The sequence below is a fragment of the Lolium rigidum genome, chromosome 3 (assembly GCF_022539505.1).
Source record: "Lolium rigidum isolate FL_2022 chromosome 3, APGP_CSIRO_Lrig_0.1, whole genome shotgun sequence".
Classification (NCBI taxonomy): domain Eukaryota; kingdom Viridiplantae; phylum Streptophyta; class Magnoliopsida; order Poales; family Poaceae; genus Lolium; species Lolium rigidum.
The window spans coordinates 370,146,378-370,170,665 of record NC_061510.1 but is presented as its reverse complement, the minus strand read 5'-3'; the positions used below and the strand labels follow the sequence as shown (position 1 = coordinate 370,170,665).

At 45.3% G+C, this 24,288-nt stretch overlaps 1 pseudogene; it reads right to left on the bottom strand.

The window, feature by feature from the left end:
* Positions 1–2,359: 2,359 nt before the first annotated feature.
* On the bottom strand, positions 2,360–14,556 carry LOC124697404 (annotated as a pseudogene).
* Positions 14,557–24,288: the final 9,732 nt, after the last annotated feature.

Here is a 24,288-nt window from a genome sequence, read left to right as displayed (position 1 = left end):
CTCCAGCCCACATCATTTTGGCGATGGGACCGGAGAAGAAGATGTCGTTGCAGTCTTCCACCTCCTGACAAACTGCACACCTCCCATCCGAAGGTCCGTGTCTTTTGGCCACTTGCTCACACGAGGGTAGTCGCCCTCGAATCAGCTGCCACAAGAAAACACGTATCTTGGGGGAACCCTGGTGCGCCAAGCTTCTTTGAAGCAGGTAACTGTCGCCCCCTGCGTCAGCGCTAGATAAACCGACTTGGCTATGAAGTTACCTGAAGCGTCGATGGACCAGGAGACCGTGTCCTCCTCAATCCCCGGTTGCCATCCCATGGCTTCCCGACACAGGTTGTCCTACTCGACTGTTTCGGCAGTGCCAAATGGTCGCCGAAAATCGACCCCCCATTCCCCGGGGTTCCCCTCCCGTGGTCTAGCATCGGCGACTGATATCAGCGGATCAGTGCAGCAGCTAAAGATGAGTGGAAACCTTGCCCTGAAGGGCCCCCTTCCCGTCCACCAGTCCAACCAGAACCTGGTGCGTCTCTCATTGCACGCGACATGCTTGGCTCCCAACTTGAAATACCATTTGATTATTTATTTACAACTTAACAATGTACCAGGGAGACATGGACGATTTATGAGACATGGCATCAGCCATAGTACTTATTATATATAAAACAAGAACCTTGAGATCATACTTTATTTATATGGTGTCTTTGTGATCATTTACAACAATACTATCACTTCATCATCTGGTATCTTGTATACAATCTGTGTGATAATTGTTATGCCATCCTCATCCTTAGATCAAAATGGTTCTCATTTCTCATAGATTTTGTCCAATTGGTTGTCACATCATATCATTTATAATTTCTTGCATTCATCATCTATGGGCGTGATTTCATTTTATAGCTTACAAAGTTGATTCTTGTATCTTAGTTAGCCTTGCAGTGGTTATTTTTGCATTTGTCATTGGAAATATTTTCATATTAATAATGTCTATTTGTTGCACATGGTAATACGTGTATTATTTAATCATGCTCATTTTCTGCACACTATCAATAATATTCTTGTTTCAATGCCCCTTCAACTTTGGTGAATGTTAGATATTTCTTGGAAGGTGCATGTATCATTACGAGGGTCTTGCATAGTATTAGTAGGGTGAAGGAAACATATTATTCTTCTGCGAGTTCAATGTGGATAATACATTATCCCATCAGACGTTTGGAATTGATCGTTGATCAACAATGGCATTGCTATCAAGAGAGTAGTAGTTGTAGGCAAAGTCAACCGTAAAGATTGCAAACTAACAATTTGGGTTGTGTTAAAGAAGTTTAATATCATTTTGATTGCATCTTTGTACTTATTTGTAGTATTTTAGTATTGTAGCAACACAAATATGTGAGGGCATTTTAGATGTTTTTAGTCAACACATCGAGACAATTGTGGAGACATTCACATGGAGTTTTCTTGATGACTAAGGTGAAACGCCCCAAGAACATAACAAGAGCTTTTGCACATCATATGTATATGAAAGACATTTCTGTGGTATGAACAAAGTGGTATCACAAAAGATTATGAATAAGGTGAAATCATAAAAATACTATGTCTCAAATTACATATTTAGCAAAGTAGTTTTAAAAACTTGAGTGGCTTGTCACCCGTGGCAACGCACGGGCATTTTAACTAGTTATATGTTTATTTCTCTTTGTTCAGAAATACAACACTTGATCAATAAAATGTACCACAGCTAGAAAATAAATGTTCATTGCTTTAGCCTGGCCCGCCCAGCTATTTCTTTGTAGCTCCGCCACTGCCAGCTGGTACTTTAAAAACAATACCCATTTTTCGAAGTACTCATGTTGAAATATGTCACTTCACCCTGCTTTCTAAATTGAAAAAAAGGACAATAGATGGGTAAGCATTGTTGCGGTATCTTCTTTTATTCGACTATCAAAGTTAGTTCTAAAGATATAATGCTGATGTGTGCCGAGTAGGAACGATTTGCATAGGATGATAGAAAAAATGTTATAGTTGGTATCTTGATTCGCTTAGATGACTTGTGCTCAACCGGTTATATATCTTTCATCATGCATTTATCAACAATGCTCGCAGGCAACTAGGCAACATAAAGGGCAACTAGTCAGAACTGAAATAACTGTTCGCTAAGTAGCTCACATGTTTCATGCTTTGCACATATGTTGAACCGTTAATAATTCTCCACTATACGTCGACCAAACAGGAAAAAAAAGACCAACGTACAAATCCTTTGTGAGAACTAAACCGCACATAGATCTATACTAGCATTAGGTAGCATTCTGGGTAACTTTCTGGACTGATGATTGCAAATAACATGATGACTGAAACCTCATGTTCATGCTCTTGTTTTCCATCTCCCACCTAAATGAGAAATAATCTGGCACCTGAGGAACTCCATTATAACACCAGGGCAGCTTTTGGTTAATGGCTCAAAACCTTGAGAGTCTATGACCTCGTTCAGATTTGTCGGGTCGCCGAGGAACACCAAGCATGCCTCCTTAAGGTCACGATAGTTGTACTGATCCGCCCACTACTAGAAAAACAGGCTTCCGGTGAGCCCCATAAGTCGCGAAGGTAAAGGAACCGCGACTAATGGTACCTTTAGTCGCGGTTCGGGAGGCGAACCGCGACCAAAGGCCTGGGCCCAGGGCGCTCGGTGGCCAGCCGTTGCACGTGGGGGGCTTTAGCCGCGGTTGGCTGGGCCAACCGCGACTAAGAGTGCCCGAAGGCCTTTAGTCGCGGTTGGTCAGGCCAACCGCGGCTAAAGCCGCCCCCCCTATATATACCCACCCAGCAGCCAACACTTAGCCATTTGGTGCCATTTTCTTCACAAGCTTCACAAGTGGGTGTTAGGTTTGCTTTTGGTTCCTCTTATGCACATAAGGTGTTTGATGAAATGCCCCAAGAGCATGAAACAAACATGATATGAAGTGTTGGAGCCACACTTGAGCTTTCTCATTTATTTTTTCCTCCTCGATCGCGGTTAGCAACTTGAACCTTTGATGTGTCGTTGATAAAATGTGCATGTGTGTGTAGTTCATTGTTTAATTTATATTGTTTGTAGCTAGTTAGTTTAACAAATGCATGATGGTTAATTATATATTTTATATTATAATAATGCAGATGAATCGACAATGGATGTACGGTAACCGACTCTCCGGCGAGTTCAGTACGGGTTTGAAAGATTTCCTCGTAGTGGCTAATGCGAACAAGCAGGGGGGTTTTGTTATCTGTTCATGTGTTAAATGTAAGAATCAGAAGGATTACGCTTCCTCAAGAGATGTTCAGCTGCACCTGCTTCGGCACGGTTTCATGCCAAGCTATAATTGTTGGACCAAGCATGGAGAAAGAGGGGTTATAATGGAAGAAGATGAAGAAGGGGATGATTTCATCGATGAAAGCTATCTTGCTCATTTCGGTGATACTTTCATGGAGGATGTCTGAAGGTGAAGGGGAAGGTGAAGAAGAGGCACGTGATGATCCCGTTGATGATCTTGGTCGGACCATTGCTGATGCACGGAGACGCTGCGAAACTGAAAAAGAGAGGGAGAATTTGGATCGCATGTTAGAGGATCACGGGAAGGCGCTGTACCCCGGATGCGATGATGGTCTGAAAAAGCTGGGCTGCACACTCGGATTTGCTGAAATGGAAGGCACATGCAGGTGTAGCTGACTCGGCATTTGAAGACTTGCTGAAAATGTTGAAGAATATGTTTCCAAAGAATAACGAGTTGCCCGCCGATACGTACGAAGCAAAGAAGGTTGTCTGCCCTCTAGGTTTAGAGGTTCTGAAGATACATGCATGCATCAACGATCGCATCCTCTACCGCGGTGAATACGAGAATTTGAATGAATGCCCGGTATGCACCTGCATTGCGTTATAAGATCAGAGGCGATGACCCCGGTGACGATGTTGAGGGCCGTAAACCCGGGAAGAAGGTTCCCGCCAAGGTGATGTGGTATGCTCCTATAATACCACGGTTGAAACGTCCGTTCAGGAACAAAGAGCATGCCAAGTTGTTGCGATGGCACAAAGAGGACCGTAAGTCGGACGGGGAGTTGAGACACCCCGCGGATGGAACGCAATGGAGAAAGATCGACGAGAGAGTTCAAAGATTTTGCAGCTGACGCAAGGAACATAAGATTTGGTCTAAGTACGGATGGCATGAATCCTTTTGGCGAGCGAGCTCCAGCCATAGCACCTGGCCCGTGACTCTATGCATCTACAACCTTCCTCCTTGGTTGTGCATGAAGCGGAAGTTCATTATGATGCCGGTGCTCATCCAAGGTCCGAAGCAACCCGGCAACGACATCGATGTGTACCTAAGGCCATTAGTTGATGAGCTTTTACAGCTGTGGGGCAGACCTGGTGTCCGTGTGTGGGATGAGCACAAAGAAGAGGAATTTGACCTACGAGCGTTGCTTTTCGTAACCATCAACGATTGGCCTGCTCTTAGTAACCTTTCGGGACAGTCAAATAAGGGATACAATGCATGCACGCACTGCTTACATGAGACTGAAAGTGAACATTTGCCAAATTGTAAGAAGAACGTGTACCTTGGGCATCGTCGATTTCTTCCGAAAGGTCATCCAGTAAGAAAGAAAGGCAAGCATTACAACGGCAAGGCAGATCACCGGCCGAAGCCTGCGGAACACACTGGTGCCGAGGTATTTGATATGGTCAAGGATTTGAAAGTCATCTTTGAAAAGGGGCCTGGCGGACAATCGGTTCCGAAGGGAGCTGACGGGCACGTAGCCATGTGGAAGAAGAAATCTATATTCGGAAGCTAGAATATTGGAAAGTCCTAGAAGTCCGCTCTGCAATCGACGTGATGCACGTTACGAAGAATATTTGCGTGAACATCCTAAGCTTCTTGGGCGTGTATGGGAAGTCAAATGATACAAAGGAAGCACGGCAGGACCAACAAAGTTTGAAAGACCCCGATGACCAGGCATCCGGAATGGTTTCAAGGTCGTGCCGCCTACGCTCCGACCAAAGAAGAGAAGGTCATCTTTTTTGAATGCCCGAGCGAGTATGAAGGTCCCGTCAGGATTCTCGTCCAATATAAAGGGAATAATAAACATGGCGGAGAAAAAGTTCCAAAACCTGAAGTCTCACGACCGCCACGTGATTATGACGCAATTGCTTCCGATTGCTTTGAGGGGCTCCTGCCGGAAAATGTTCGAGTAGCCATTGTGAAGCTATGTGCATTCCTCAATGCAATCTCTCGGAAGGTAATCAATCCAGAAGTTCTACCACGGTTACAGAACGATGTGGTCCAATGTCTTGTCAGTTTCGAGTTGGTGTTCCCGCCATCCTTCTTCAATATTATGACGCACCTCCTGGTTCACCTAGTTGATGAGATTTCCATTCTCGGTCCTGTATTTCTACACAATATGTTCCCTTTCGAGAGGTTCATGGGAGTATTAAAGAAATATGTTCGTAACCGTGCTAGGCCAGAAGGAAGCATCGCCAAGGGCTATGGAAATGAGGAGGTAATTGAGTTTTGTGTTGACTTTGTTCCTGACCTTAAGCCGATTGGTCTTCCTCAATCGCGGCACGAGGGGAGACTAAGTGGAAAAGGCACGATCGGAAGGAAATCAACGATATGTATGGACGGCCATTCTCCGATCGAAGCACACCACACGGTTCGACCAATTCCAGCTTGGTGGCTCCGTACTTTGAGAAACACAAGAATATTTTACGCTCGGACAACCCCGGGAAGCCTGAATCCTGGATTAGGAAGGCCCACATGGAGACTTTCGGCGGTTGGTTGAGAAAACATTTAATGAGTGACAATAAGGTTGTAGATCAGCTCGTACATGTTGGCCAAGACACCATCTTCGACTATAACGACTTTCCAAGGGTACGAGATAAATGGGAATACATTTTACACGATCGCCCAAGATAAAAAGAGCACCAACCAAAACGAGTGGTGTCCGCTTTGATGCAAGCAACCGAGAATGGGCAAAAGGTCACATATTATGGTTACATAGAGGAGATATGGGAACTTGACTATGGACCCTCCTTTAGGGTCCCTTTGTTCCGGTGCAAATGGTTCAAGCTAACAGGAGGTGGGGTAAAGGTGGACCAGCAATACGGAATGACAATGGTGGATTTCAACAATCTTGGTTACCTTGACGAACCATTCGTCCTAGCGAAAGATGTCGCTCAGGTTTTCTATGTGAAGGACATGAGTAGCAAACCGAGGAAACGGAAAGATAAGAAAACGATCAGTACATCATGCGATGATCCAAAGCGCCACATTGTTCTTTCAGGGAAAAGAAACATCGTGGGAGTGGAGGACAAGACAGACATGTCGGAAGATTATAATATGTTTGCTGAAATTCCGCCCTTCAAAGTGAACACCGACCCAAGCATTAAGTTAAATGATGAGGATGCTCCATGGATACGGCACAATCGTAAGCAAGCGGGGACACAAGGGAAGAAATGATGTGTAATAATTTATTATTGTACCAAACTTTGTTGAATGAATCATGTGAATTATATTACCCGTGATGTGTTTGGTGTCCATTTTCGAATGATTCAATTGACTCGAGATAGCACCGATGATACATGAAATTTGGAGTGACTAAGTCATACTCCTGCATACATGAAATTTGGAGTGACTAAGTCATACTCCTGCATAAAGGAAATTTGGAGTGATTTAGTCATACTCCTGCCTAGGCGTATGATATGCATACTCGTAGTCTTCATAGCCGCCGCCGTTGTACTGGTAGTCGTCGCCTTCTAAGTTGCCGGCGTCGTCGTCGCCGCTGCTGTCGTCGCCGCCGTCGGGCGGCGCTCGTGGCTCGAACTGAGGGTAGCGCAGGCGGGGATATCGCCGGCCGTGATGTAGTCCATGACGCTCTGCAGAGTCCGGCCGTACCACCATAGCCGACGGCCGGCCTCGTGGAAGTTTCCAGGAGGCAGACCGTCCTCCTCATACCTGGCGAGCGCCCTCTCACGCCGATTGATGAAGAAGGCGTCCCAAGTATGCTGGTTATCGGGATGCCAGCGGGATTCATCCGCCGCTCCGGCGTGAGGTCGAGGTAGTAGTGGTTCGTGATGGCCGCCCGGCGCGCAGTACCCTGAGGGACGGGAGGGACCGGCACGCCGCCGGCGCTTAGGCTCCAGCCGGCGGGGACGCGGTAGCCCGGTGGGCAAGGGTAGTTCGAGGCGCAAAGCTCCTCCACCTGCCGGTAGGTTAGAGTGGGTGCGGTTGAAGCCATGAGAGAGTGATGAGAGATTGTAGAGATCGATGTGATAATGCTGGCCAAGCCGGGCAACATATATGTAGTGAGAAATGGCGGGAAAAATGGGAGCGGGAAGACAGGAGGCGGGAAGAAAGTGGCGGGAAGAAACAGGCGGGAAGACATGGAAGAAATGGCGGGAAGAAAGAGGCGGGAAGACATGGAAGAAATGGCGGGAAGACATGGAAGAACTGGCGGGAAGATGGGGCCGGCGGAAAGACAGAGGCGGGAAGAGGGGGCCGGCGGAAAGACAGAGGCGGAAAGATTTTTAAATGAATTAGTTTTATTTTTCTGAATTTTTTGATATATTATTTGTATTTTTAAGATTTTTAAATGAATTAGTTTTATTTTTCTGAATTTTTTGATATATTATTTGTATTTTTAAGATTTTTAAATGAATTAGTTTTATTTTTCTGAATTTTTTGATATATTATTTGTATTTTTAAGATTTTTAAATGAATTAGTTTTATTTTCTGAATTTTTTGATATATTATTTGTATTTTTAAGATTTTGAAATGAATTAATTTTATTTTTCTGAATTTTTGGATATATTATTTGTATTTTTCACATTTAGAAATGATTAGTTTTATTTTTTTGAATTTGTTGATATATTTTACACATTTAGAAATGATTAGTTTTATTCTTCTGAATTTTCTGAATTTCGAAAAAGGCCTTTAGTCGCGGTTGGCCTGGCCAACCGCGACTAAAGCTCGTTTTCCGCGGGAACCGCAAAATCTGGCAAAAATGGGATTTAGTCGCGGTTGGTGTTACCAACCGCGACTAAAGGGTAACCTTTAGTCGCGGTTGGTAACACCAACCGCGACTAAATCCCCTCCCCTATAAAAACGCGCGGGCGGCCCGCGCAGATTTCACTTCTCGCTCGAACCGAACCGCCAGGCGCTGCCGCTTCGTCGACCTCGCCGACCGCCGCGCCCTCGTCGCCGCCGTCGGCCGCCGCGCTCCTCCTCGTCCTCGTCGCCGCCGTCGGCCGCCGCGCGCCTCTGCGCGCCTTCTTCTCCCCGTACGTCGTCGTCCCCCCCCGCCCGGCCCCGATATCGAACCCCGGCCGGCCGGCCTTTGCCCGCGCCGCCGGACGACGCCGCCGCGCGCCAGCCTGAGTTGCGCCGCGCGCGCCGCCGCCTCCGCCCGGCCGCCGCCGCCGCAGTAGGGGCGTGCCGCGCGCGCCGCGCGCAGTGCGCCCGGCCGCCGGCAGAGAGGAGATGGCCAGGGGCGCGCCCGGCCGCCTCTCTGGCCGTTTTTTTTTGTTTTTTTAATTTGTAACTTTTGTGTTTTTTTTAACTAACTACTTAACCAAAATTAACATAATAAGAAAAAAATAACTTAAGAAAAAAATAACTTAGCCAAAATAACTTAAGAAAAAAATAACTTAACCAAAATAACTTAAGAAAAAAATAACTTAAAAAATAACTTAAGAAAAAAATAACTTAACCAAAATAACTTAAGAAAAAAATAACTTAACCAAAGTAACTTAAGAAAAAAATAACTTAACCAAAATAACTTAAGAAAAAAATAACTTAAAAAATAACTTAAGAAAAAAATAACTTAACCAAAATAACTTAAGAAAAAAATAACTTAACCAAAATAACTTAAGAAAAAAATAACTTAAAAAATAACTTAAGAAAAAAATAACTTAACCAAAATAACTTAAGAAAAAAATAACTTAAGAAAAAAATAACTTAACCAAAATAACTTAAGAAAAAAATAACTTAACCAAAATAACTTAAGAACAAAATAACTTAACCAAAATAACTTATGAAAAAAATAACTTAAAAAATAACTTAATTGGCATGTTTGGAATTTGGAAAACTTTTGTGTTTTTTTCTAACTAACTACATGGGAATGTTAACTGAAAAATTGACTCTCGGTCACCGCCACCGCTCTCTCGGCACCGCCACCGCTCTCTCGGTCACCGCCACACCGGTCTCTCGGTCACGCGGTTGCGTCCCCGCTTTCAATTCGCCACCGCCACCGGTCTCTCGGTCACGCGGTCACTCGCGTCCCCCTTTCGCCACCGCCACCGGTCTCTCGGTCACGCGGTCACTGCGTCCCCCCTCTCGCCTCCATCGTCGCCCTCTCTCTTTATATGTAGAAGAGATGTGATAATGCTGGCATATACACAATTAATTTTGTTTTGACTACATGTTTTCGGGATCGACATATGGCGGACGATAGAGCTGACCCGATTATGGACAACTATGATCCGGACGTCGAAGACCATATGTTCGGCATCATAAACGGCGATATTCAATATGTGCCGACCGAACAAGAAGAAGATGATATCTCTTCTTATCCGAACCTTGACGGTGAAGATGAAGGGCGCCGTCGGCAAGATGATGCCGAAGAAACGTCGGTAAACGACGATCTTGAATTGGAAGTAGCAACCACCTCCGGCGCCGAGGTATATATATACATTGAGCCTCTGGTGATACAAACTAACTGATTTGAATAAATATGTGTGTACTAACGCGCGCGACTCTCTTTCTTATTTTAGCCCTCGGTCGGATCGTCGAAAAAATCGAGTACGTCGTCGTCAAAGCGTGGCGCAACCAAGACGATGAAACCAAACGAAACATGCACCATCGAGGTTGTCGACGAAGCAACCGGCAGGCCGCTGGAGCCCAGCAAGAACGCCACCAAGTTTATCAGCCAATGCGGAGCCGTTGTTAGAGACAACGTCTCGATCACCGTCCAGGAGTGGAATGAGCCAAAGAAGGCACGTCTTGGTTTCACTTTTGTCGATAAGAGAACAAAAAAAGATTGCTTCAAGAAGCTTATAGAACATTTCGTTCTACCTCCGGAATACCGCAGATACGATGAGGCGGGTAACAAGATTCAGGAAAACAAGGAGAGGTGCAAGCTAGTCAAACAGTTCGCTCTTTCTAAGATGGCCGACGCATTCCGGAAATACAAGCAAAAACTAGGCCATGACTTTGTCAAGCAGGCTAAGACTCCGGTTTTCGAAGGACAATATGAGAAACTGCAACATGATTGGCCAGAATTTGTGAAGCAAAAGAAATCGGAGCAGTTCCTTGAAATGTCGAAAAAAATAAGAAGAATGCGGCCAAGAAGGAGTACAATCATATTATGGGGCCAGGAGGGTATCGCTTTTGGCAGCCTAGGTGGGAGATGATGGAGAACGAGCTGAGGGCGCGAGGAATCCGTCCGTGTACGGAGGGATGGGACCCAAGGGCCAAAAGCTGGTGGTACGGGCATGGGGGATCGCTGAACCCGGAGACAGGGGAGTGTGTTTATCGGGGCAAAATAATTAAACCCACCCAAAAGCTTATTGAGGCAATGAGGGATGCTCAAGAGGGGAGGATCAAGTTCAACAGAGAGAACGACGCCACGACAAAAGCCCTCGGGAATCCCGAACACGGAGGACGTGTACGAGGCATGCCCGGGGACATTCCGTGGAAAGTAGGGTTCCCCGCAACGATGACCCGTACGGTTACGAAGCCGTAAGAGAAAGATGGATCGGGATGCGGATGTTGTGGCGAAGTTGGTAACGGAAATGGATGTGATGAAGAAAACCGTGAGTGTACTAGTAGCCGAAAGAGATGCAGCTCGGGCGCAAGCATGAAGATCATCCAATGGATCTCGGAAGCCAGGAGCAGAGAAGAAGCAGCGTGGCTTCCACGGAGGCCCCACCGGCTGGTGCACCGACGATCGAAATTACTGCACCGGAGCCTCCGGTGGTCGAAATTACTGCACCGGAGCCTCCTCGCTACCCCGTGGACGATATAAAGGAGATGAAAGCATGTCATCTGTATTATCCTATCGGGAACATGTCCATGAAGGTAGCCATCGGCAGTGCTTTACCACCTGGAGCACTCCACCACAACAACCCCATTCCAGATGGCTATGCTCGTGTCACGGTGGAGGACATTGTCCAAGGGTTTGAGGACCTGGACATTGACATTGCTACACCTGAAGGGGCGACAAGACTTGGAGATGTCAAGCGCCAGCTCATTCTATGGCAGAAGAAGTTTATCAAGTTTCCGGGCGAGGCGCCAAGGCAAACAAGTCCACCCCCTCCGGTGGTGGTGGCGGCGGCGGTGGTGGTGGTGGTTCACCTACACCTCCTTCACGTCAGCCGACGCCGTCCCCCAATTCACCTCCGGCGGGTAAGTAGACGCCGCCCCCCAGTCCTCGTCCGGCGGGTGATCGGACGCCGCCCCCCAATCCACCTCCGGCGAAGAAGCAGAGGCAGTCTTGGGTTATTAACCCGGAGCCTTATGTACCTGCAACCACAAAGATACCAGAGCCATCACTAAAGCCTCTCACCCCGAGGCCTTATGACCTTAGTGTGGAGCAAAATGCAGCGGTCGTGGCTGCTCGAGCATGAGAAATGGCAGGCGGACTGCAAGAAGAAAAGAGAGCCCGAGCCCAAACAAGTATTTTCCGAGAAGGAAAAGAGCTGGGCTAAGTCATTTTTGAACACACCGTCCCAGGCCGCGAAGAATCCGCTCGACGACTATGAACGTGAACTTCGTAGTCAAGCACTCGCGGTCAGGGGGAAACAAGTTGCCCAGCTCGGGGAACAAAGTAAACAGTCGATCGCCCCGCTCATAGTGAAAGCCGCATGTCCGGAGGACGATGCCCCTGATGTCATAGCAGCTGCGGCAGCACAGGGATTGACTGTAGCGAGAGCCAAAGAACAAGCGGTAGACTTAGGTCTGACTCTTCGTGTAGCATTAGGCCTTGATGACGTGGCAATGAAGGACGTAGTATTTGCATATGTGAAGGATGGTCCTCTCGTCGAGCCTGCGCAGGAAGAGGATCTACCTCGACAAATGAAAGGTCTGCTAAATTGGTACAAGGGTTACATAAAACTTAAAAACGCCGGAGAATATATTTATGCGGAAGTTAGACCCGAGCATCACTTCAAACATTACTATATAAAAATTCATCGGAGTGAATTGTTCCAGTCTGTTCAATCTGCGCGAGCTCGACAAATCTATCATCAGCTGCTATGTTCTGTAAGTGATTTATTAATTTCTACCCCATCTCGTTCATTATTGCCTGCACTATAAATATATATATTGTCCTAACTATCTTGTTGTGGACGCTATTATGCAGAATGAAGAAGCGGGAAATGCGAATAAGGCACACCCATGATGTTGGGTTCATTGACCCACAAATCGTTAATTCATATGTGTTACAACGCCACCCCAAAGACGTGGAGGGTGACTCGTGGATGTTTCTTACAAAACAGGAACTCAAAAGTGATATTCTATTTCCTTACCATTTTGGGTGAGTGTTTCTGTCTTGAGCACATTCTCTTTTGTTTACTCCATGCATGGTATGTGGCTAATCGATGAGTTATGCATGACTGTGCATGTATCGTGTCCGCAGGTTCCACTGGATTCGGCTAGTAATTCAAATTCAGAACTCCACGGTTCTCGTCCACGACTCTCCGAATATGGATACGAAGCTTTGGGCCGACATGAGAAAAATGATGCAAAAGTAACTACTTTCATTCGTTTGCGCTCTATATCGATCGGCCTATTTCATTCATCATTTCCTAATATCAAGTAACTAATTAATAACTCTCTTGTTCATTTAATTTTCCTTGCCTCATAGGGTTTGGGGACGGTTCGTAGATCAAAAGGTCGGTGAATTCAAAAAAGAGCTACATTTTAAAATGGCAAAGGCTGCGACCGGGGATATTCAGCCACCGGGGACCAATCTATGTGGATACTATGTTTGTGAGAGGATCCGAAGATACACCATCGAGCGGCAGCCGTCCGAGAACAACATCGGGAGGAATAACCTCCGGACGACGCTTACTCCGAAGCTCGCTTCCGACCACTTCAAGAGGAACTAGCTGGATGGTTCGCCGGAGAAGTCATCGATCCTAGAGGAGAACACTATGTAGAGGACGTAGAACTTTATATGCACTAAATATGTATGGAAACTTGTTCAAAATTGTATATGGTCATCCGATATTGAATATATATTGTATATTCCTCTTGAATTCTTTTTGGTTCTAATTTCAAATTTGTTTGAAATTGTACATTCATATGCATGTATGTAGTACGGTAGAATATGTGAAACTCCTTCAAAATTAAAACCCAAAAGAAATAAAACAATACAAATTAAAAACAAACCAGATTTAGGGGAGGGGCTAAACCCTAAACCCTGCGGAGGCCTTTAGTCGCGGTTGGCCAGAAGAACCGCGACTAAAGGTCCTCCGCCCTGGCGCTCGCCTGCCGCCCACGTGGACGGGCCTTTAGTCGCGGTTCGTAAGGAACCGCGACTAAAGGGGGGACCTTTAGTCGCGAATAATAGGTCGCGGTTGCGCAACCGCGACTAATGGCAGTTGCGCACCGCGACCGAAGGCCATTTTTCCACCAGTGGCCAATGCCAATATGGTTGCCGCGGAACTTATGTCAATACTACTTGTCAACTTATCTTGGAAAATCAGCTTCAGCCTGTCCAAGCCGTACATTTCTACCGCAACAAGCAGATGCTGAGCCATGGCATACTCTTCTTGTTGATCCGCATCTGGCAACACATCGGTGTACATGAAAGTAAGCAGGGCGCTGAACACGTGTGGCTCCATGTCATCTATGTCTATGGCCTCTGTTGTGGTTCCCTCCTTCATCAGGCCAAAGAACCGCGCTCTGAAAACTGGAGACCGCGCCGAGAGCACCGACCGATGGGCCGAGAATATCTCCCCACTGACACGGAATTCGACATCGACGCCTGCTTTGCTTTACAGGAGGTCCCCGAAGTGCTGGTGCATGTCTGACGGTGGCACCGTGGTTGGTGGCGGTGTCTCCTGCACGCGGAACTCACTCATGATTGTTACGTCGACCTTGACAGTGAAGGAATCATCTTTTAGAAGCTCTGATTTCTCCAGCTCAACCCTTTTAATGAAGTCGTCAAACCCCCAACGGAAAAGTCGGTGGAGTAGGGCAAGGCATTGGACGGCGCTGGCTTACCATGTTGGTCGAGTAGGCTGAAGTGAAGTTTTGCTTTCACGGTCTTGGCTTCCGCAAGGGTATCATCGAGGTTGAGGTAGAAGGATACATAATCAACGTACTCGGAGCTGGCTCCATTGGGACAGCAGCGCACATGCCATGTGCGGCCTCCCACCTGGAATGGGCAAGGCTCGATCCATTGGCCGGTAGAGAGCTCCTTGGCGGACGAGTAGCCGACGATCTTGAGCGTGTGGTGGCCGCTCACGGTGCTGACTACGATGGAGGAGGCGGAACCGCTGGCGGCGACAGAGACGCTCGAGGTGGTCGGCATGGTAGAGGATCGGTCTCGGTGGCGCCGGTATCGATCATACCTTTTTATGTCAGGAACGTCTGAGGGTTTTGTATGGTACCTCGGACTACCAGAAGCAACAGGACTCCGCTGCGGACAAAGTTTTTTTTTTTTTGAGAAAAGCGGACAAAGTTTAGATACCAGAAGCATCTGTTCTAAATCTATTGGAGTAGTCCTCTACCCGTGGATCTAAATCTAGAGGGCTGGGACGAGGCGCGATCGATCGTGAACCCTTTGCCCAGCCAGAAAAAGGAAAAGAGAATTGAAATCGAAATCGAATACCCATTCTACCCGGTCTCAGACTCCAGCTCGTTAAAAATAATCTTTTTTCGTAGAGTTAAAAATAATCAATTCGATCGGTGTTTGTACTACGTGGTGGTCCACGCCCGAGCAGCCCAGCTTAGGGCCCAGCTGCAGCCCGATCTATCGGTATGGTAGATATAATTTGGAAAAAGAATTTCAGGTACAAGACATAAAAAAGAAAGCTTCGGTTTACACAATTTGAAAAGAAAATGTCGAGGCCACCGGCTGTTGGAATTTGGTGTTGGGCCATAGCACCATAGCTAATGAAATTTTGAATATTTTTTTGGCCCATTTATGTATGATAAGAGGTGGGACTCAAGTTTAATCTCACATTATTAGTGGGGAGAGATATGGAGTGGTTTATAAGGATAGAGAGGGGCCAGGTACATGTAGTTTGTTTTTGGAGAAATTTTAAAAGGACATTTGAAGGTTTCAAAAAAAACCGAAACAAAAATTCTTGATGTAGATAATAATGAAGTCTACTAATGTGAAAAAAAATCAGTCCGAGATTCACTGTATATTGGTGTCAACAAAAACGACAAATGTGTTGATCTGGGTGTGATGAACAGGGCAAATTTGAAAAGTTGAAAATTTGTCATTTTTGTGTACTCTAGAATACAACGAATTTTTAATCGATATTTTTCAAAGTGGTAGAGTTACACTATATGCACCTAGAATTTTGTTTCCGATCTTTTTGAAACTTACAAATGCCATTTTCGATTTTTTTCAAAACAAAAACGGCCACCATGGAGCCTGGGCTCCATTTGTGGTTTCTAGCTCTTGTAAGTGAGTGAGAAGAGAAGAAACCCTCGCTCACTTCTCCTCCTCCTCCGCCGTCCACTCGTCTCTCCGCGTCGCCTCAGGAATGAGCCGAGCCCCTATCTACGCATCTCTTTTATATTTTTGCTATCTGAAAAATTAATTATGAGAGTTTAACAGACGTGGTAACTTGACTGTTTCCGATTGTTCTAGATCGTGGGTTGTGCCGACTCGGACGTGGGCTACTTCCACGTCCTACCCGACCTGGACTATATATTCCCAGATGCGAACACCCTAGCCGATATAGCACATACACGACTGCCTCCTTTCAGAACCTTGCGCCGTCTCTATCGTCTTGCCCATCCCATCTTTTGGTGTGCACAGAAGGATGGGACAATAGGCCTCCGGATCCACACCTCTCGTACACTTGTACGAGTGAGGGGCGATCAGGCTTTTGGGGAGCGCTTACGCGTGACTACTTGCAACATGACATCATCCAGATTTGGGACGGGTGGGATCCCAACTGAGCCTCAAGAATGGTGGTATCTGGAAAGTAAACAACTTTAAGTAACCGAGCACTCAAAGAAATTCGGATCCTGGATCATTCTCCACGACTGCCTCGCTAATACACATAAATTAAATAACTCCAGATCCCTGAACCCTAGACCTCCAAGGTGTTCTGGTAAAGTCATCACATCCCATGACACCCAACATGGGTTTCTTTTTCCCTCTTTGCTACCCCACTCGAATTGGCGGATAAGAGAATTGATCTGTTCACAAAGGCCACGGGGTAGTCTAAAACAAGCCATTGAGAAAACTGGAATTGCCTGAGCAACCGACTTAATTAACCCTTCCTTGCCGCCAGCAGATAAAATCTTTTCAAGCCATCATTTGACCTTGCTCCATACTCTATCTCTTAAGAACTTGAAAGTACCATTACGAGAAGAACCCACATCAGTGGGCATCCCAAGATACCTATCATTTAAAGCTTCAGAGTTAACATCCAGTGTGTTCTTGATGTGATCACACAAAGGTTGGGGCCAAACCTTTGTGAAATAAATCGAATACTTTTCCTTATTTATGCGTTGGCCCAAAGCTTGACAATATCTCTCCAACAGGACAGACAACTCTTCCCACCCCCTCTCTACTTCCCTTAAAAAACAGCAGGCTGTTATCATCAAATAAGAGCTGATTAACTCGTGGCGCCGATGGAGCCACCTTAATACCTCCAAGATGTGACAACTGATTGAGATCTTTTAACATGCACGAAAGGCCCTTTGCTGCCAATAAGAGCAAATAGGGTGAGATATGATAACCTTGTCTAATACCTCTAGTTGGTTTAAAACCCTCAAGCTTTTTACCATTGAACATACAGAAAAAGAAACCGATCTGACCATGCTCGTAATCACACTGATCCATTGCTTGGAAACCCCAACTTAACCATAATGGCCTCTAGATAGTCCCACTCAACACAATCATATGCTTTCATCATGTCTAGCTTTAGAGCGCATAAGCTATTACTCTTCGACCTGTTCCTTTTTCATAAAGTGTAGACACTCATATGCCAAGATGATATTATTAGTGATCAATCTCCCAGAAACAAAGGCCTACTGCTCTTCAGATATATATCATGTTAGGGAGGATTTGTTTCAAAAGGTTAGCCATAACTTTGGAGGCGATTTTATAAAGCACGTTGCATAGGCTTATAGGCATGAATTGGGACAGCAAAGTAGGATTCTTGACCTTTGGAATAAGGACCAAGATGGTATCAGTAATGCTCTCCGCCCACTCAGTCCCTCTGATTATATCTAGAACAGCTTTTGTTATATCCTCCCCACAGATATCCCAGTGCCTCTGAAAGAAGTGAGCTGGGAATCCATCAGCCCTGGAGCTTTGGTAGGAAACATTTGGAACAGAGCCATATTCACCTCATCTTAAGAGAACAGAGCAACCAGTACATCATTCATCGCGGGAGTGGCCTTGCGAGGCACATACTCAAGCACCTGTGCTATATTATGAACACCTTCCGATGTATACAGATTTATATAGAAATCCGAAGCAAGAGATTGCATCTCCTCATTATCTTCAGTAACCTGCCCATTTGGTTTAGTTAATGCATTGGCTGCATTTTTATTCCTCCTCATACTCGCTCGCTGGTGAAAATAACTGGAGTTTTTATCACCATGTGCTAACCAGTCCACACGGAAGCGCTGGCACCATATTATCTCCTTTTTATGATACAACTCAAACAGCCTATTGATACGTCTCAAACGTATCTATAATTTCTTATGTTCCATGCTACTTTTATGACAATACTTGCATGTTTTATACATACTTTACATCATTATTATACATTTTCCGGCACTAACCTATTAACAAGATGCCGAAGCGCCAGTTGTTGTTTTCTGCTATTTTTGGTTTCAGAAATCCTACAAAGGAAATATTCTCGGAATTGGACGAAATCAACGCCCAGGGTCTTATTTTTCCACGAAGCTTCCGGAAGACCGAATGGATAACGAAGTGGGGCGACGAGGCACCGACACCACAGGGCCGCGCGGCCTGGGTGGGGCCCGCGCCGCCCTATAGTGTGGGCCCCTCGCGCCGCCTCCTGACCTACCCTTCCGCCTACTTAAAGCCTTCGTCGCGAAAACCCCTGTACCGAGAGCCACGATATGGAAAACCTTCCAGAGACGCCGCCGCCGCCAATCCCATCTCGGGGGATTCAGGAGATCGCCTCCGGCACCCTCGCCGGAGAGGGGAATCATCACCGGAGGGCTCTACATCATCATGCCCGCCTCCGGATTGATGCGTGAGTAGTTCATCCTTGGACTATGGGTCCATAGCAGTAGCAAGATGGTTGTCTTCTCCGCTTGTGCTATCATTGTTTAGATCTTGTGAGCTGCCTAACATGATCAAGATCATCTATTTGTAATGCTACATGTTGTGTTTGGTGGGATCCGATGAACCTAGAATATTATGTCAAGTTGATTATCAATCTATCATATATGTGTTGTTTATGTTCTTGCATGCTCTCCGTTGCTAGTAGAGGCTCTGGCCAAGTTGATACTTGTAACTCTAAGAGGGGGTATTTATGCTCGATAGTGGGTTCATGCCTCCATTTAATCTGGGACGAGTGACGAGAAAGTTCTAAGGTTGTGGATGTGCTGTTGCTACTAGGGATAAAACATCGATGCTTTGTCTAAGGATATTTGTGTTGATTACATTACGCACATACTTAATGCAATTATCTGTTGTTTACAACTTAATACTGGAAGGGGTGCGGATGCTAACCCGAAGGTGGATTATTTAGGCATAGATGCATGCTGGATGGCGGTCTATGTACTTTGTCGTAATGCCCTGATGAAATCTCATAGTAATCATCATTGATATGTATTGAATCTTTATTTGTCAATTGCCCACCTGTAATTTGTTCACCCAGCATGCTAGTTATCTTATTGGAGAGACACCACTAGTGAACTGTGGACGCCGGTCCATTCTTTTACATCTGAATATAATCTACTGCAATCATTGTTCTTTACTGTTCTTTGCAAACAAACACCATCTTCCACTCGATACGTTTAATCCTTTGTTTTCAGCAAGCCGGTGAGATTGACAACCTCACTATTACGTTGGGGCAAAGTGTCTTGATTGTGTTGTGCAGGTTCCACGTTAGCGCCGGTTTCACTGGTGTTGCGCCGCACTACACTCCTCCACCAACAACCTTCACGTGCTTCTTGGCTCCTACTGGTTCGATAACCTTGGTTTCTTTCTGAGGGAAAACTTGCTGCTGTGCGCATCACACCTTCCTCTTGGGGTTCCCAACGGACGTGTGCTTCACACGTAATCAAGCTCTTTTTCTGGCGCCGTTGCTGGGGAGATCAAGACACGCTGCAAGGAGAGTCTCCACATCCAATCTCTTTACTTTGTTTTTGTCTTGCTTTACTTTATTTTATTTACTGTCTTGTTTGCTTCATATTAAAAACACAAAAAAATTAGTTACTTTATTTACTGTCTTGTTTATTTGCTCTATATCAAAAACACAAAAAAATTTAGTTACTTGCATTTACTTTATTTACCTTTTGTTTATTTCATCATGCTTCACCCTAAGTTTACTTTGAAAGATATATCGGTAGGTAGTGGGTCTATCATTGGAAAAGATAATATAGAAGAATTTTTCACTCATGTTAGTAAGACTGAAGATTTTGAAGATAGATCCTTGGTAGAACTTGCTCCTGATTATGAAATTGCTACTGCCTCTTTAGTGTACATGTTGGAAGCCATAGAGAAAAATTTTCCAAGTGTTGAAACTAAATTGGGAATGCTACTTGATAATACTGATAAACTTGATAAATCCCTAGGAGGAATTGATGAAAGAATTGGTGTCCTAGAAACTTGTGTTGTCCATGATAATCAAACCAATAGGATTAGTGAACTTGAAAAAGCTATGGGAACCTTGGGTTCAACTTTTTCTTCTCTTAAGTTTAAGGAGAAAGCTTATGTGGGTAAAGAGCAAAAATTCATGTATGTCTCTAAGGTGCCTAAACCAAAGAATTATTATAGGCCTAAAATTGATAAAACCCCTAGCACCACCATGGGAAATTTGGATAATGGAGAATCTAAGGTACCCTCTGCAACAAGTTGTGTTTGTAAGAAAAATTATGATGTTGATGCTTCTTCTATTGATGTTACTTGATTTGCACTTTCTGCGCCTAGCTGAAAGGCGTTAAAGAAAAGCACTTCTTGGGAGATAACCCATGTTTTTATTTTGCTACTGTATTGTTGAGTCTTGGAAGTTGTTACTACTGTAGCAACCTCTCCTTATCATGTTTTTGTGCCAAGTAAAGTCTCTATGGTAAAGTTGATGCTAGATTTGGATTGCTGCGCAGAAACAGAATTGCTGTCTGTCACGAATTTGCGTAGAACTGTCTGTAAAAAAATCAAAAAAATCTGCCAATTTACGTGCGTGATCCTCAGATATGTACCCAACTTTCATTAGTTTTGAGTTTTTCCGTTTGAGCAAGTTAAGTGCCTCTGTAAAATTCGTCTTTACGGACTGTTCTGTTTTGACAGATTCTGTCTTTTATTTCGCATTGCCGCTTTTGCTATGTTGAATGGGTTTCTTTGTTCCATTAACTTTCAGAAGCTTTGTGCAATGTCCAGAAGTGTTAAGAATGATTATGTCACCTCTGAATATATGAATTTTTGATTATGCACTAACCCTCTAATAAGTTTGCTTGAAGTTTGGTGTGGAGGAAGTTTTCAAGGGTCAAGAGAAGAGGATGATACAATATGATCAAGAAGAGTGAAAGGTCTAAGCTTGGGGATGCCCCGGTGGTTCATCCCTGCATATTTTAAGAAGACTCAAGCATCTAAGCTTGGGGATGCCTTTCATCGACAACTTATCAGATCACTTCTAGTGAAACTATATTTTTATTCCATCACATCTTATGTTCTTTACTTGGAGCGTCTGTTTGCTTTTATTTTTGTTTTGGTTTGAATAAAGTTGGATCCCACCATCCTTATATTGGAGATATTACGCTCCGCTTTTTCATATGGAACACTTGTGTTCTTAATTGTGCTTTAATGTTCATGGCGAAGGCTAAAATTGCTTCGTTGATTGCTATTTGGTTGGAATCAGAAAATGCTTCATATGGTTTGGAATAACTGGGCAATTGTTTTGAGCTCTCATATATCATGTTTAAGCTCTTGCATCGTGTAGTTTAATCTATTAGTGGAGAACTACCGTAGAGCTTGTTAAATTTGGTTTGCATGATTGGTCTCTCTAAGTCTAGATATTTTCTGGTAAAGTGTTTGAACAACAAGGAAGAAGGTGAGGTTTTGAATGGCTCTCCTCTCCCACCTCGCTCTCCGCCCCTTCCACCTTCTCTCCACCAAGCTTGACAATGGCGTCTAGAGTCTCTCTCCATGGACGCTCTTCTCCATTGGGACTTCTCCCCCGGCCTGGCGGTCGAGGATCAGGTGCATCGTCGGTTTGGTTCCTCGGTTCACTTCTCTCCTTCCTCTGGTTCGTTGGAATTCTTTTTGGTTGTCTCCTTCTCTTCGGCCTCTTTTGCTCTCTCGGAGGAGTCTGTGGGCTTGGCTCTTCAATCTTGTATTGGAGGCAACCACAGAGCTTTCAATGTCTTCCAGCTTAGTGATCGCCGTTTTCGGTTCTCGGTAGCATCCAACAAAGTGGGTCACTTCATCTATGGGTTGAGAGACAGAGTTTGGCCAGATTTTGTTTGTCACTTCTCACTCTTCAAGGGTGTTCTTCCTTCTATATCTGGTTTTATTCATAAGGACATATCTGGTTGGCATTCGGAAGTGCAAAATGTTGAAGTTGCCCAACGTGCTACAACTCTTTTCAAGCCTAAGTTGGATGTTCTGCTTGATAGTGCTCGTGTTGATCATTCCTCAGCTGCTGAACTGGCGAAATTTGGTTTTACTTGTGAGAAATTTAAATCTCCTCCTCAGTTGGTTGATCGTTTGCAGCAGTCTGGTGATCCAAATCCTGGGAGCAGTTCTTCAGCTTTCTCTGTAAAATTCGGCTCATTCTCTGAACCGGTTATTTTGGAAAGTCAATCGACATTTAATGGCCGTTTCTATAATCATAATTTTGCCCGGAAATTCTGTGCTACCATTGATAAGGAAATTCTGGAACATTTGGAAGTTTTAAGGCTGGCTCGTTATAAGGAGGAGGAAATTATGGAAATGCTTAATTTTCCTTTCATCCCGCCTAAGGATCTTGTGTTTGAATTTTTGGGTTATTGTTCGCGCTGTGGGCTGCATGACCATCTCAGAGCCAATTGCCCAGGTATTTGTCTGGACTGTCAGCGTTTGGGCTCTCGATGTCACAGCTGTTCCCTCTTGCCTAGCCAGAATGGTATGCAGCACAACAAAAATTCGGCCTCTACTTCTGAAAGTTTGGGCCAGCCTGTGGCTCCTACCCATCCTAAACCGAATGTTGCCTGTTGCACCCTTTGTAAGTCCTTGGGCCACCTGGGCCGTGTTTGTCCTCGTAGATGCAAGCACTGTAGGGGCACACCCCATTTGGAATCCGACTGCAAACGCCGAAATTTTTGGAGAATCAAAAGGGATAATCGTGTGACTGATTCATTATCATCAAATTTTATTTCGCCTGCCTCCAATTTCCTTTCTAGGAAAGGAACCTTTATTCGCTCTCGTTGGATTTGGGTAAAGAAAGATAATAAAAAGTCTCATACCTTTTCTGCTGCGTCCGACGGTTCCCATTCGAGGAAGGGGCCTACTTCCTCCCTGCAGAGTGCTCCGCCACCCTCCTGTTCCTCACATCGGGACGCCGTCCCCGCCTCATCTCCTCCCCCGACATTGCCGCCTATCCCACCTCCACCTCTCCCACCACATATTTCGCCTCCTCCCCCTCCATTATCACCCCCACAGCCGCCACATACACTCCCTCATTCGCCGCCGCCGGCTCTGCTTCCATCTGCGTCTCTGCCTCGAGGAAGGATGGCCAATTTCCCTGTGCTGCCGTTTCGTTACCTGCCGGGTACGCTCACCATTGATCATGGACCAGCAGACCACATTCAGCGAAGTGTTCTGGTCGTCAGCGACCCGCCTCTCCAGCACGATGAATACGCCATCATCACAGTTAGCGCCGACATCCTGGATATCAACAAAGAAGCTATGCTTGATGAGGGTTCTGAAGCTGTTTCTGATTTGGTTACCAGTCGTCGTGGCCGCGCTCGCAAACGGGAAACTCCACAGGTGGAATCCATGGTGAAGAGATCTCTCCGCAGCAACAGTCAAGGTTATAACCATGTCATGCTACCATATTTGACCTCCAAGCCCAAGACCTCGACTGTGAAGATAGCCTCCGCTCCTGAAGTCCTGCAGATCGCCGAGATGCAGAGTATCGGCGTGGAAGAATGCCTGATCGACCCCGCTGCGCTCACGGTCGAGAAGCTGACGAAGCAGCGTGATGATCAAGAATAAGTCTGGTGGTTGTTTTTTAAGCTATTTTGTGCTTTCTATTTTAAGAACCATGGTTGTGTGTGAGCTCTGTGAGCTCTTTGTGTCTTTGAACCCTGTCGAGTCTCCTTAGCTAATGAACCGTGATCGCATTTGGAACATTTTGTGTTGGAATATCCGTGGTATGAATGATCCGTTGAAATGGCCGGCTCTACGTAATAAACTGGAAGAGAGCAATGCTTCCATTGTCTGCTTTCAGGAAACAAAAAAGTCTTTCTTTGACCATAGCTTCATCAAAAAATTTGCTCCGCGTCGATTCGATAAATTTGCGTTTATCCCAGCAGAAGGGGCGTCGGGAGGGTTGTTAACCATCTGGGTGAGCAGCCTGTTTGAGGGATCAGTGTTTCTAGAAGAAAGCTTTGGGCTAGCTATGGAATTCACCTCACTCATCTCTCTGGAAACTTTCAAGCTTGTAAATGTCTATGGTCCTTGCTCTGGCATTGCACGTGAAAACTTTGTTGCTTGGCTTTTTCATCTAGATATAAAAGATGAGGATTTGTGGCTGATCTTAGGTGATTTTAACTTCTACCGTTTTGTGGAAAACAGAAACAGGCAGGGAGCTAATCTGTCCGACATTGCTACTTTCAATGAAATTATCAGTTATTTGGGAATTATTGAACTGCCGATCAAGGGTCGCTCTTT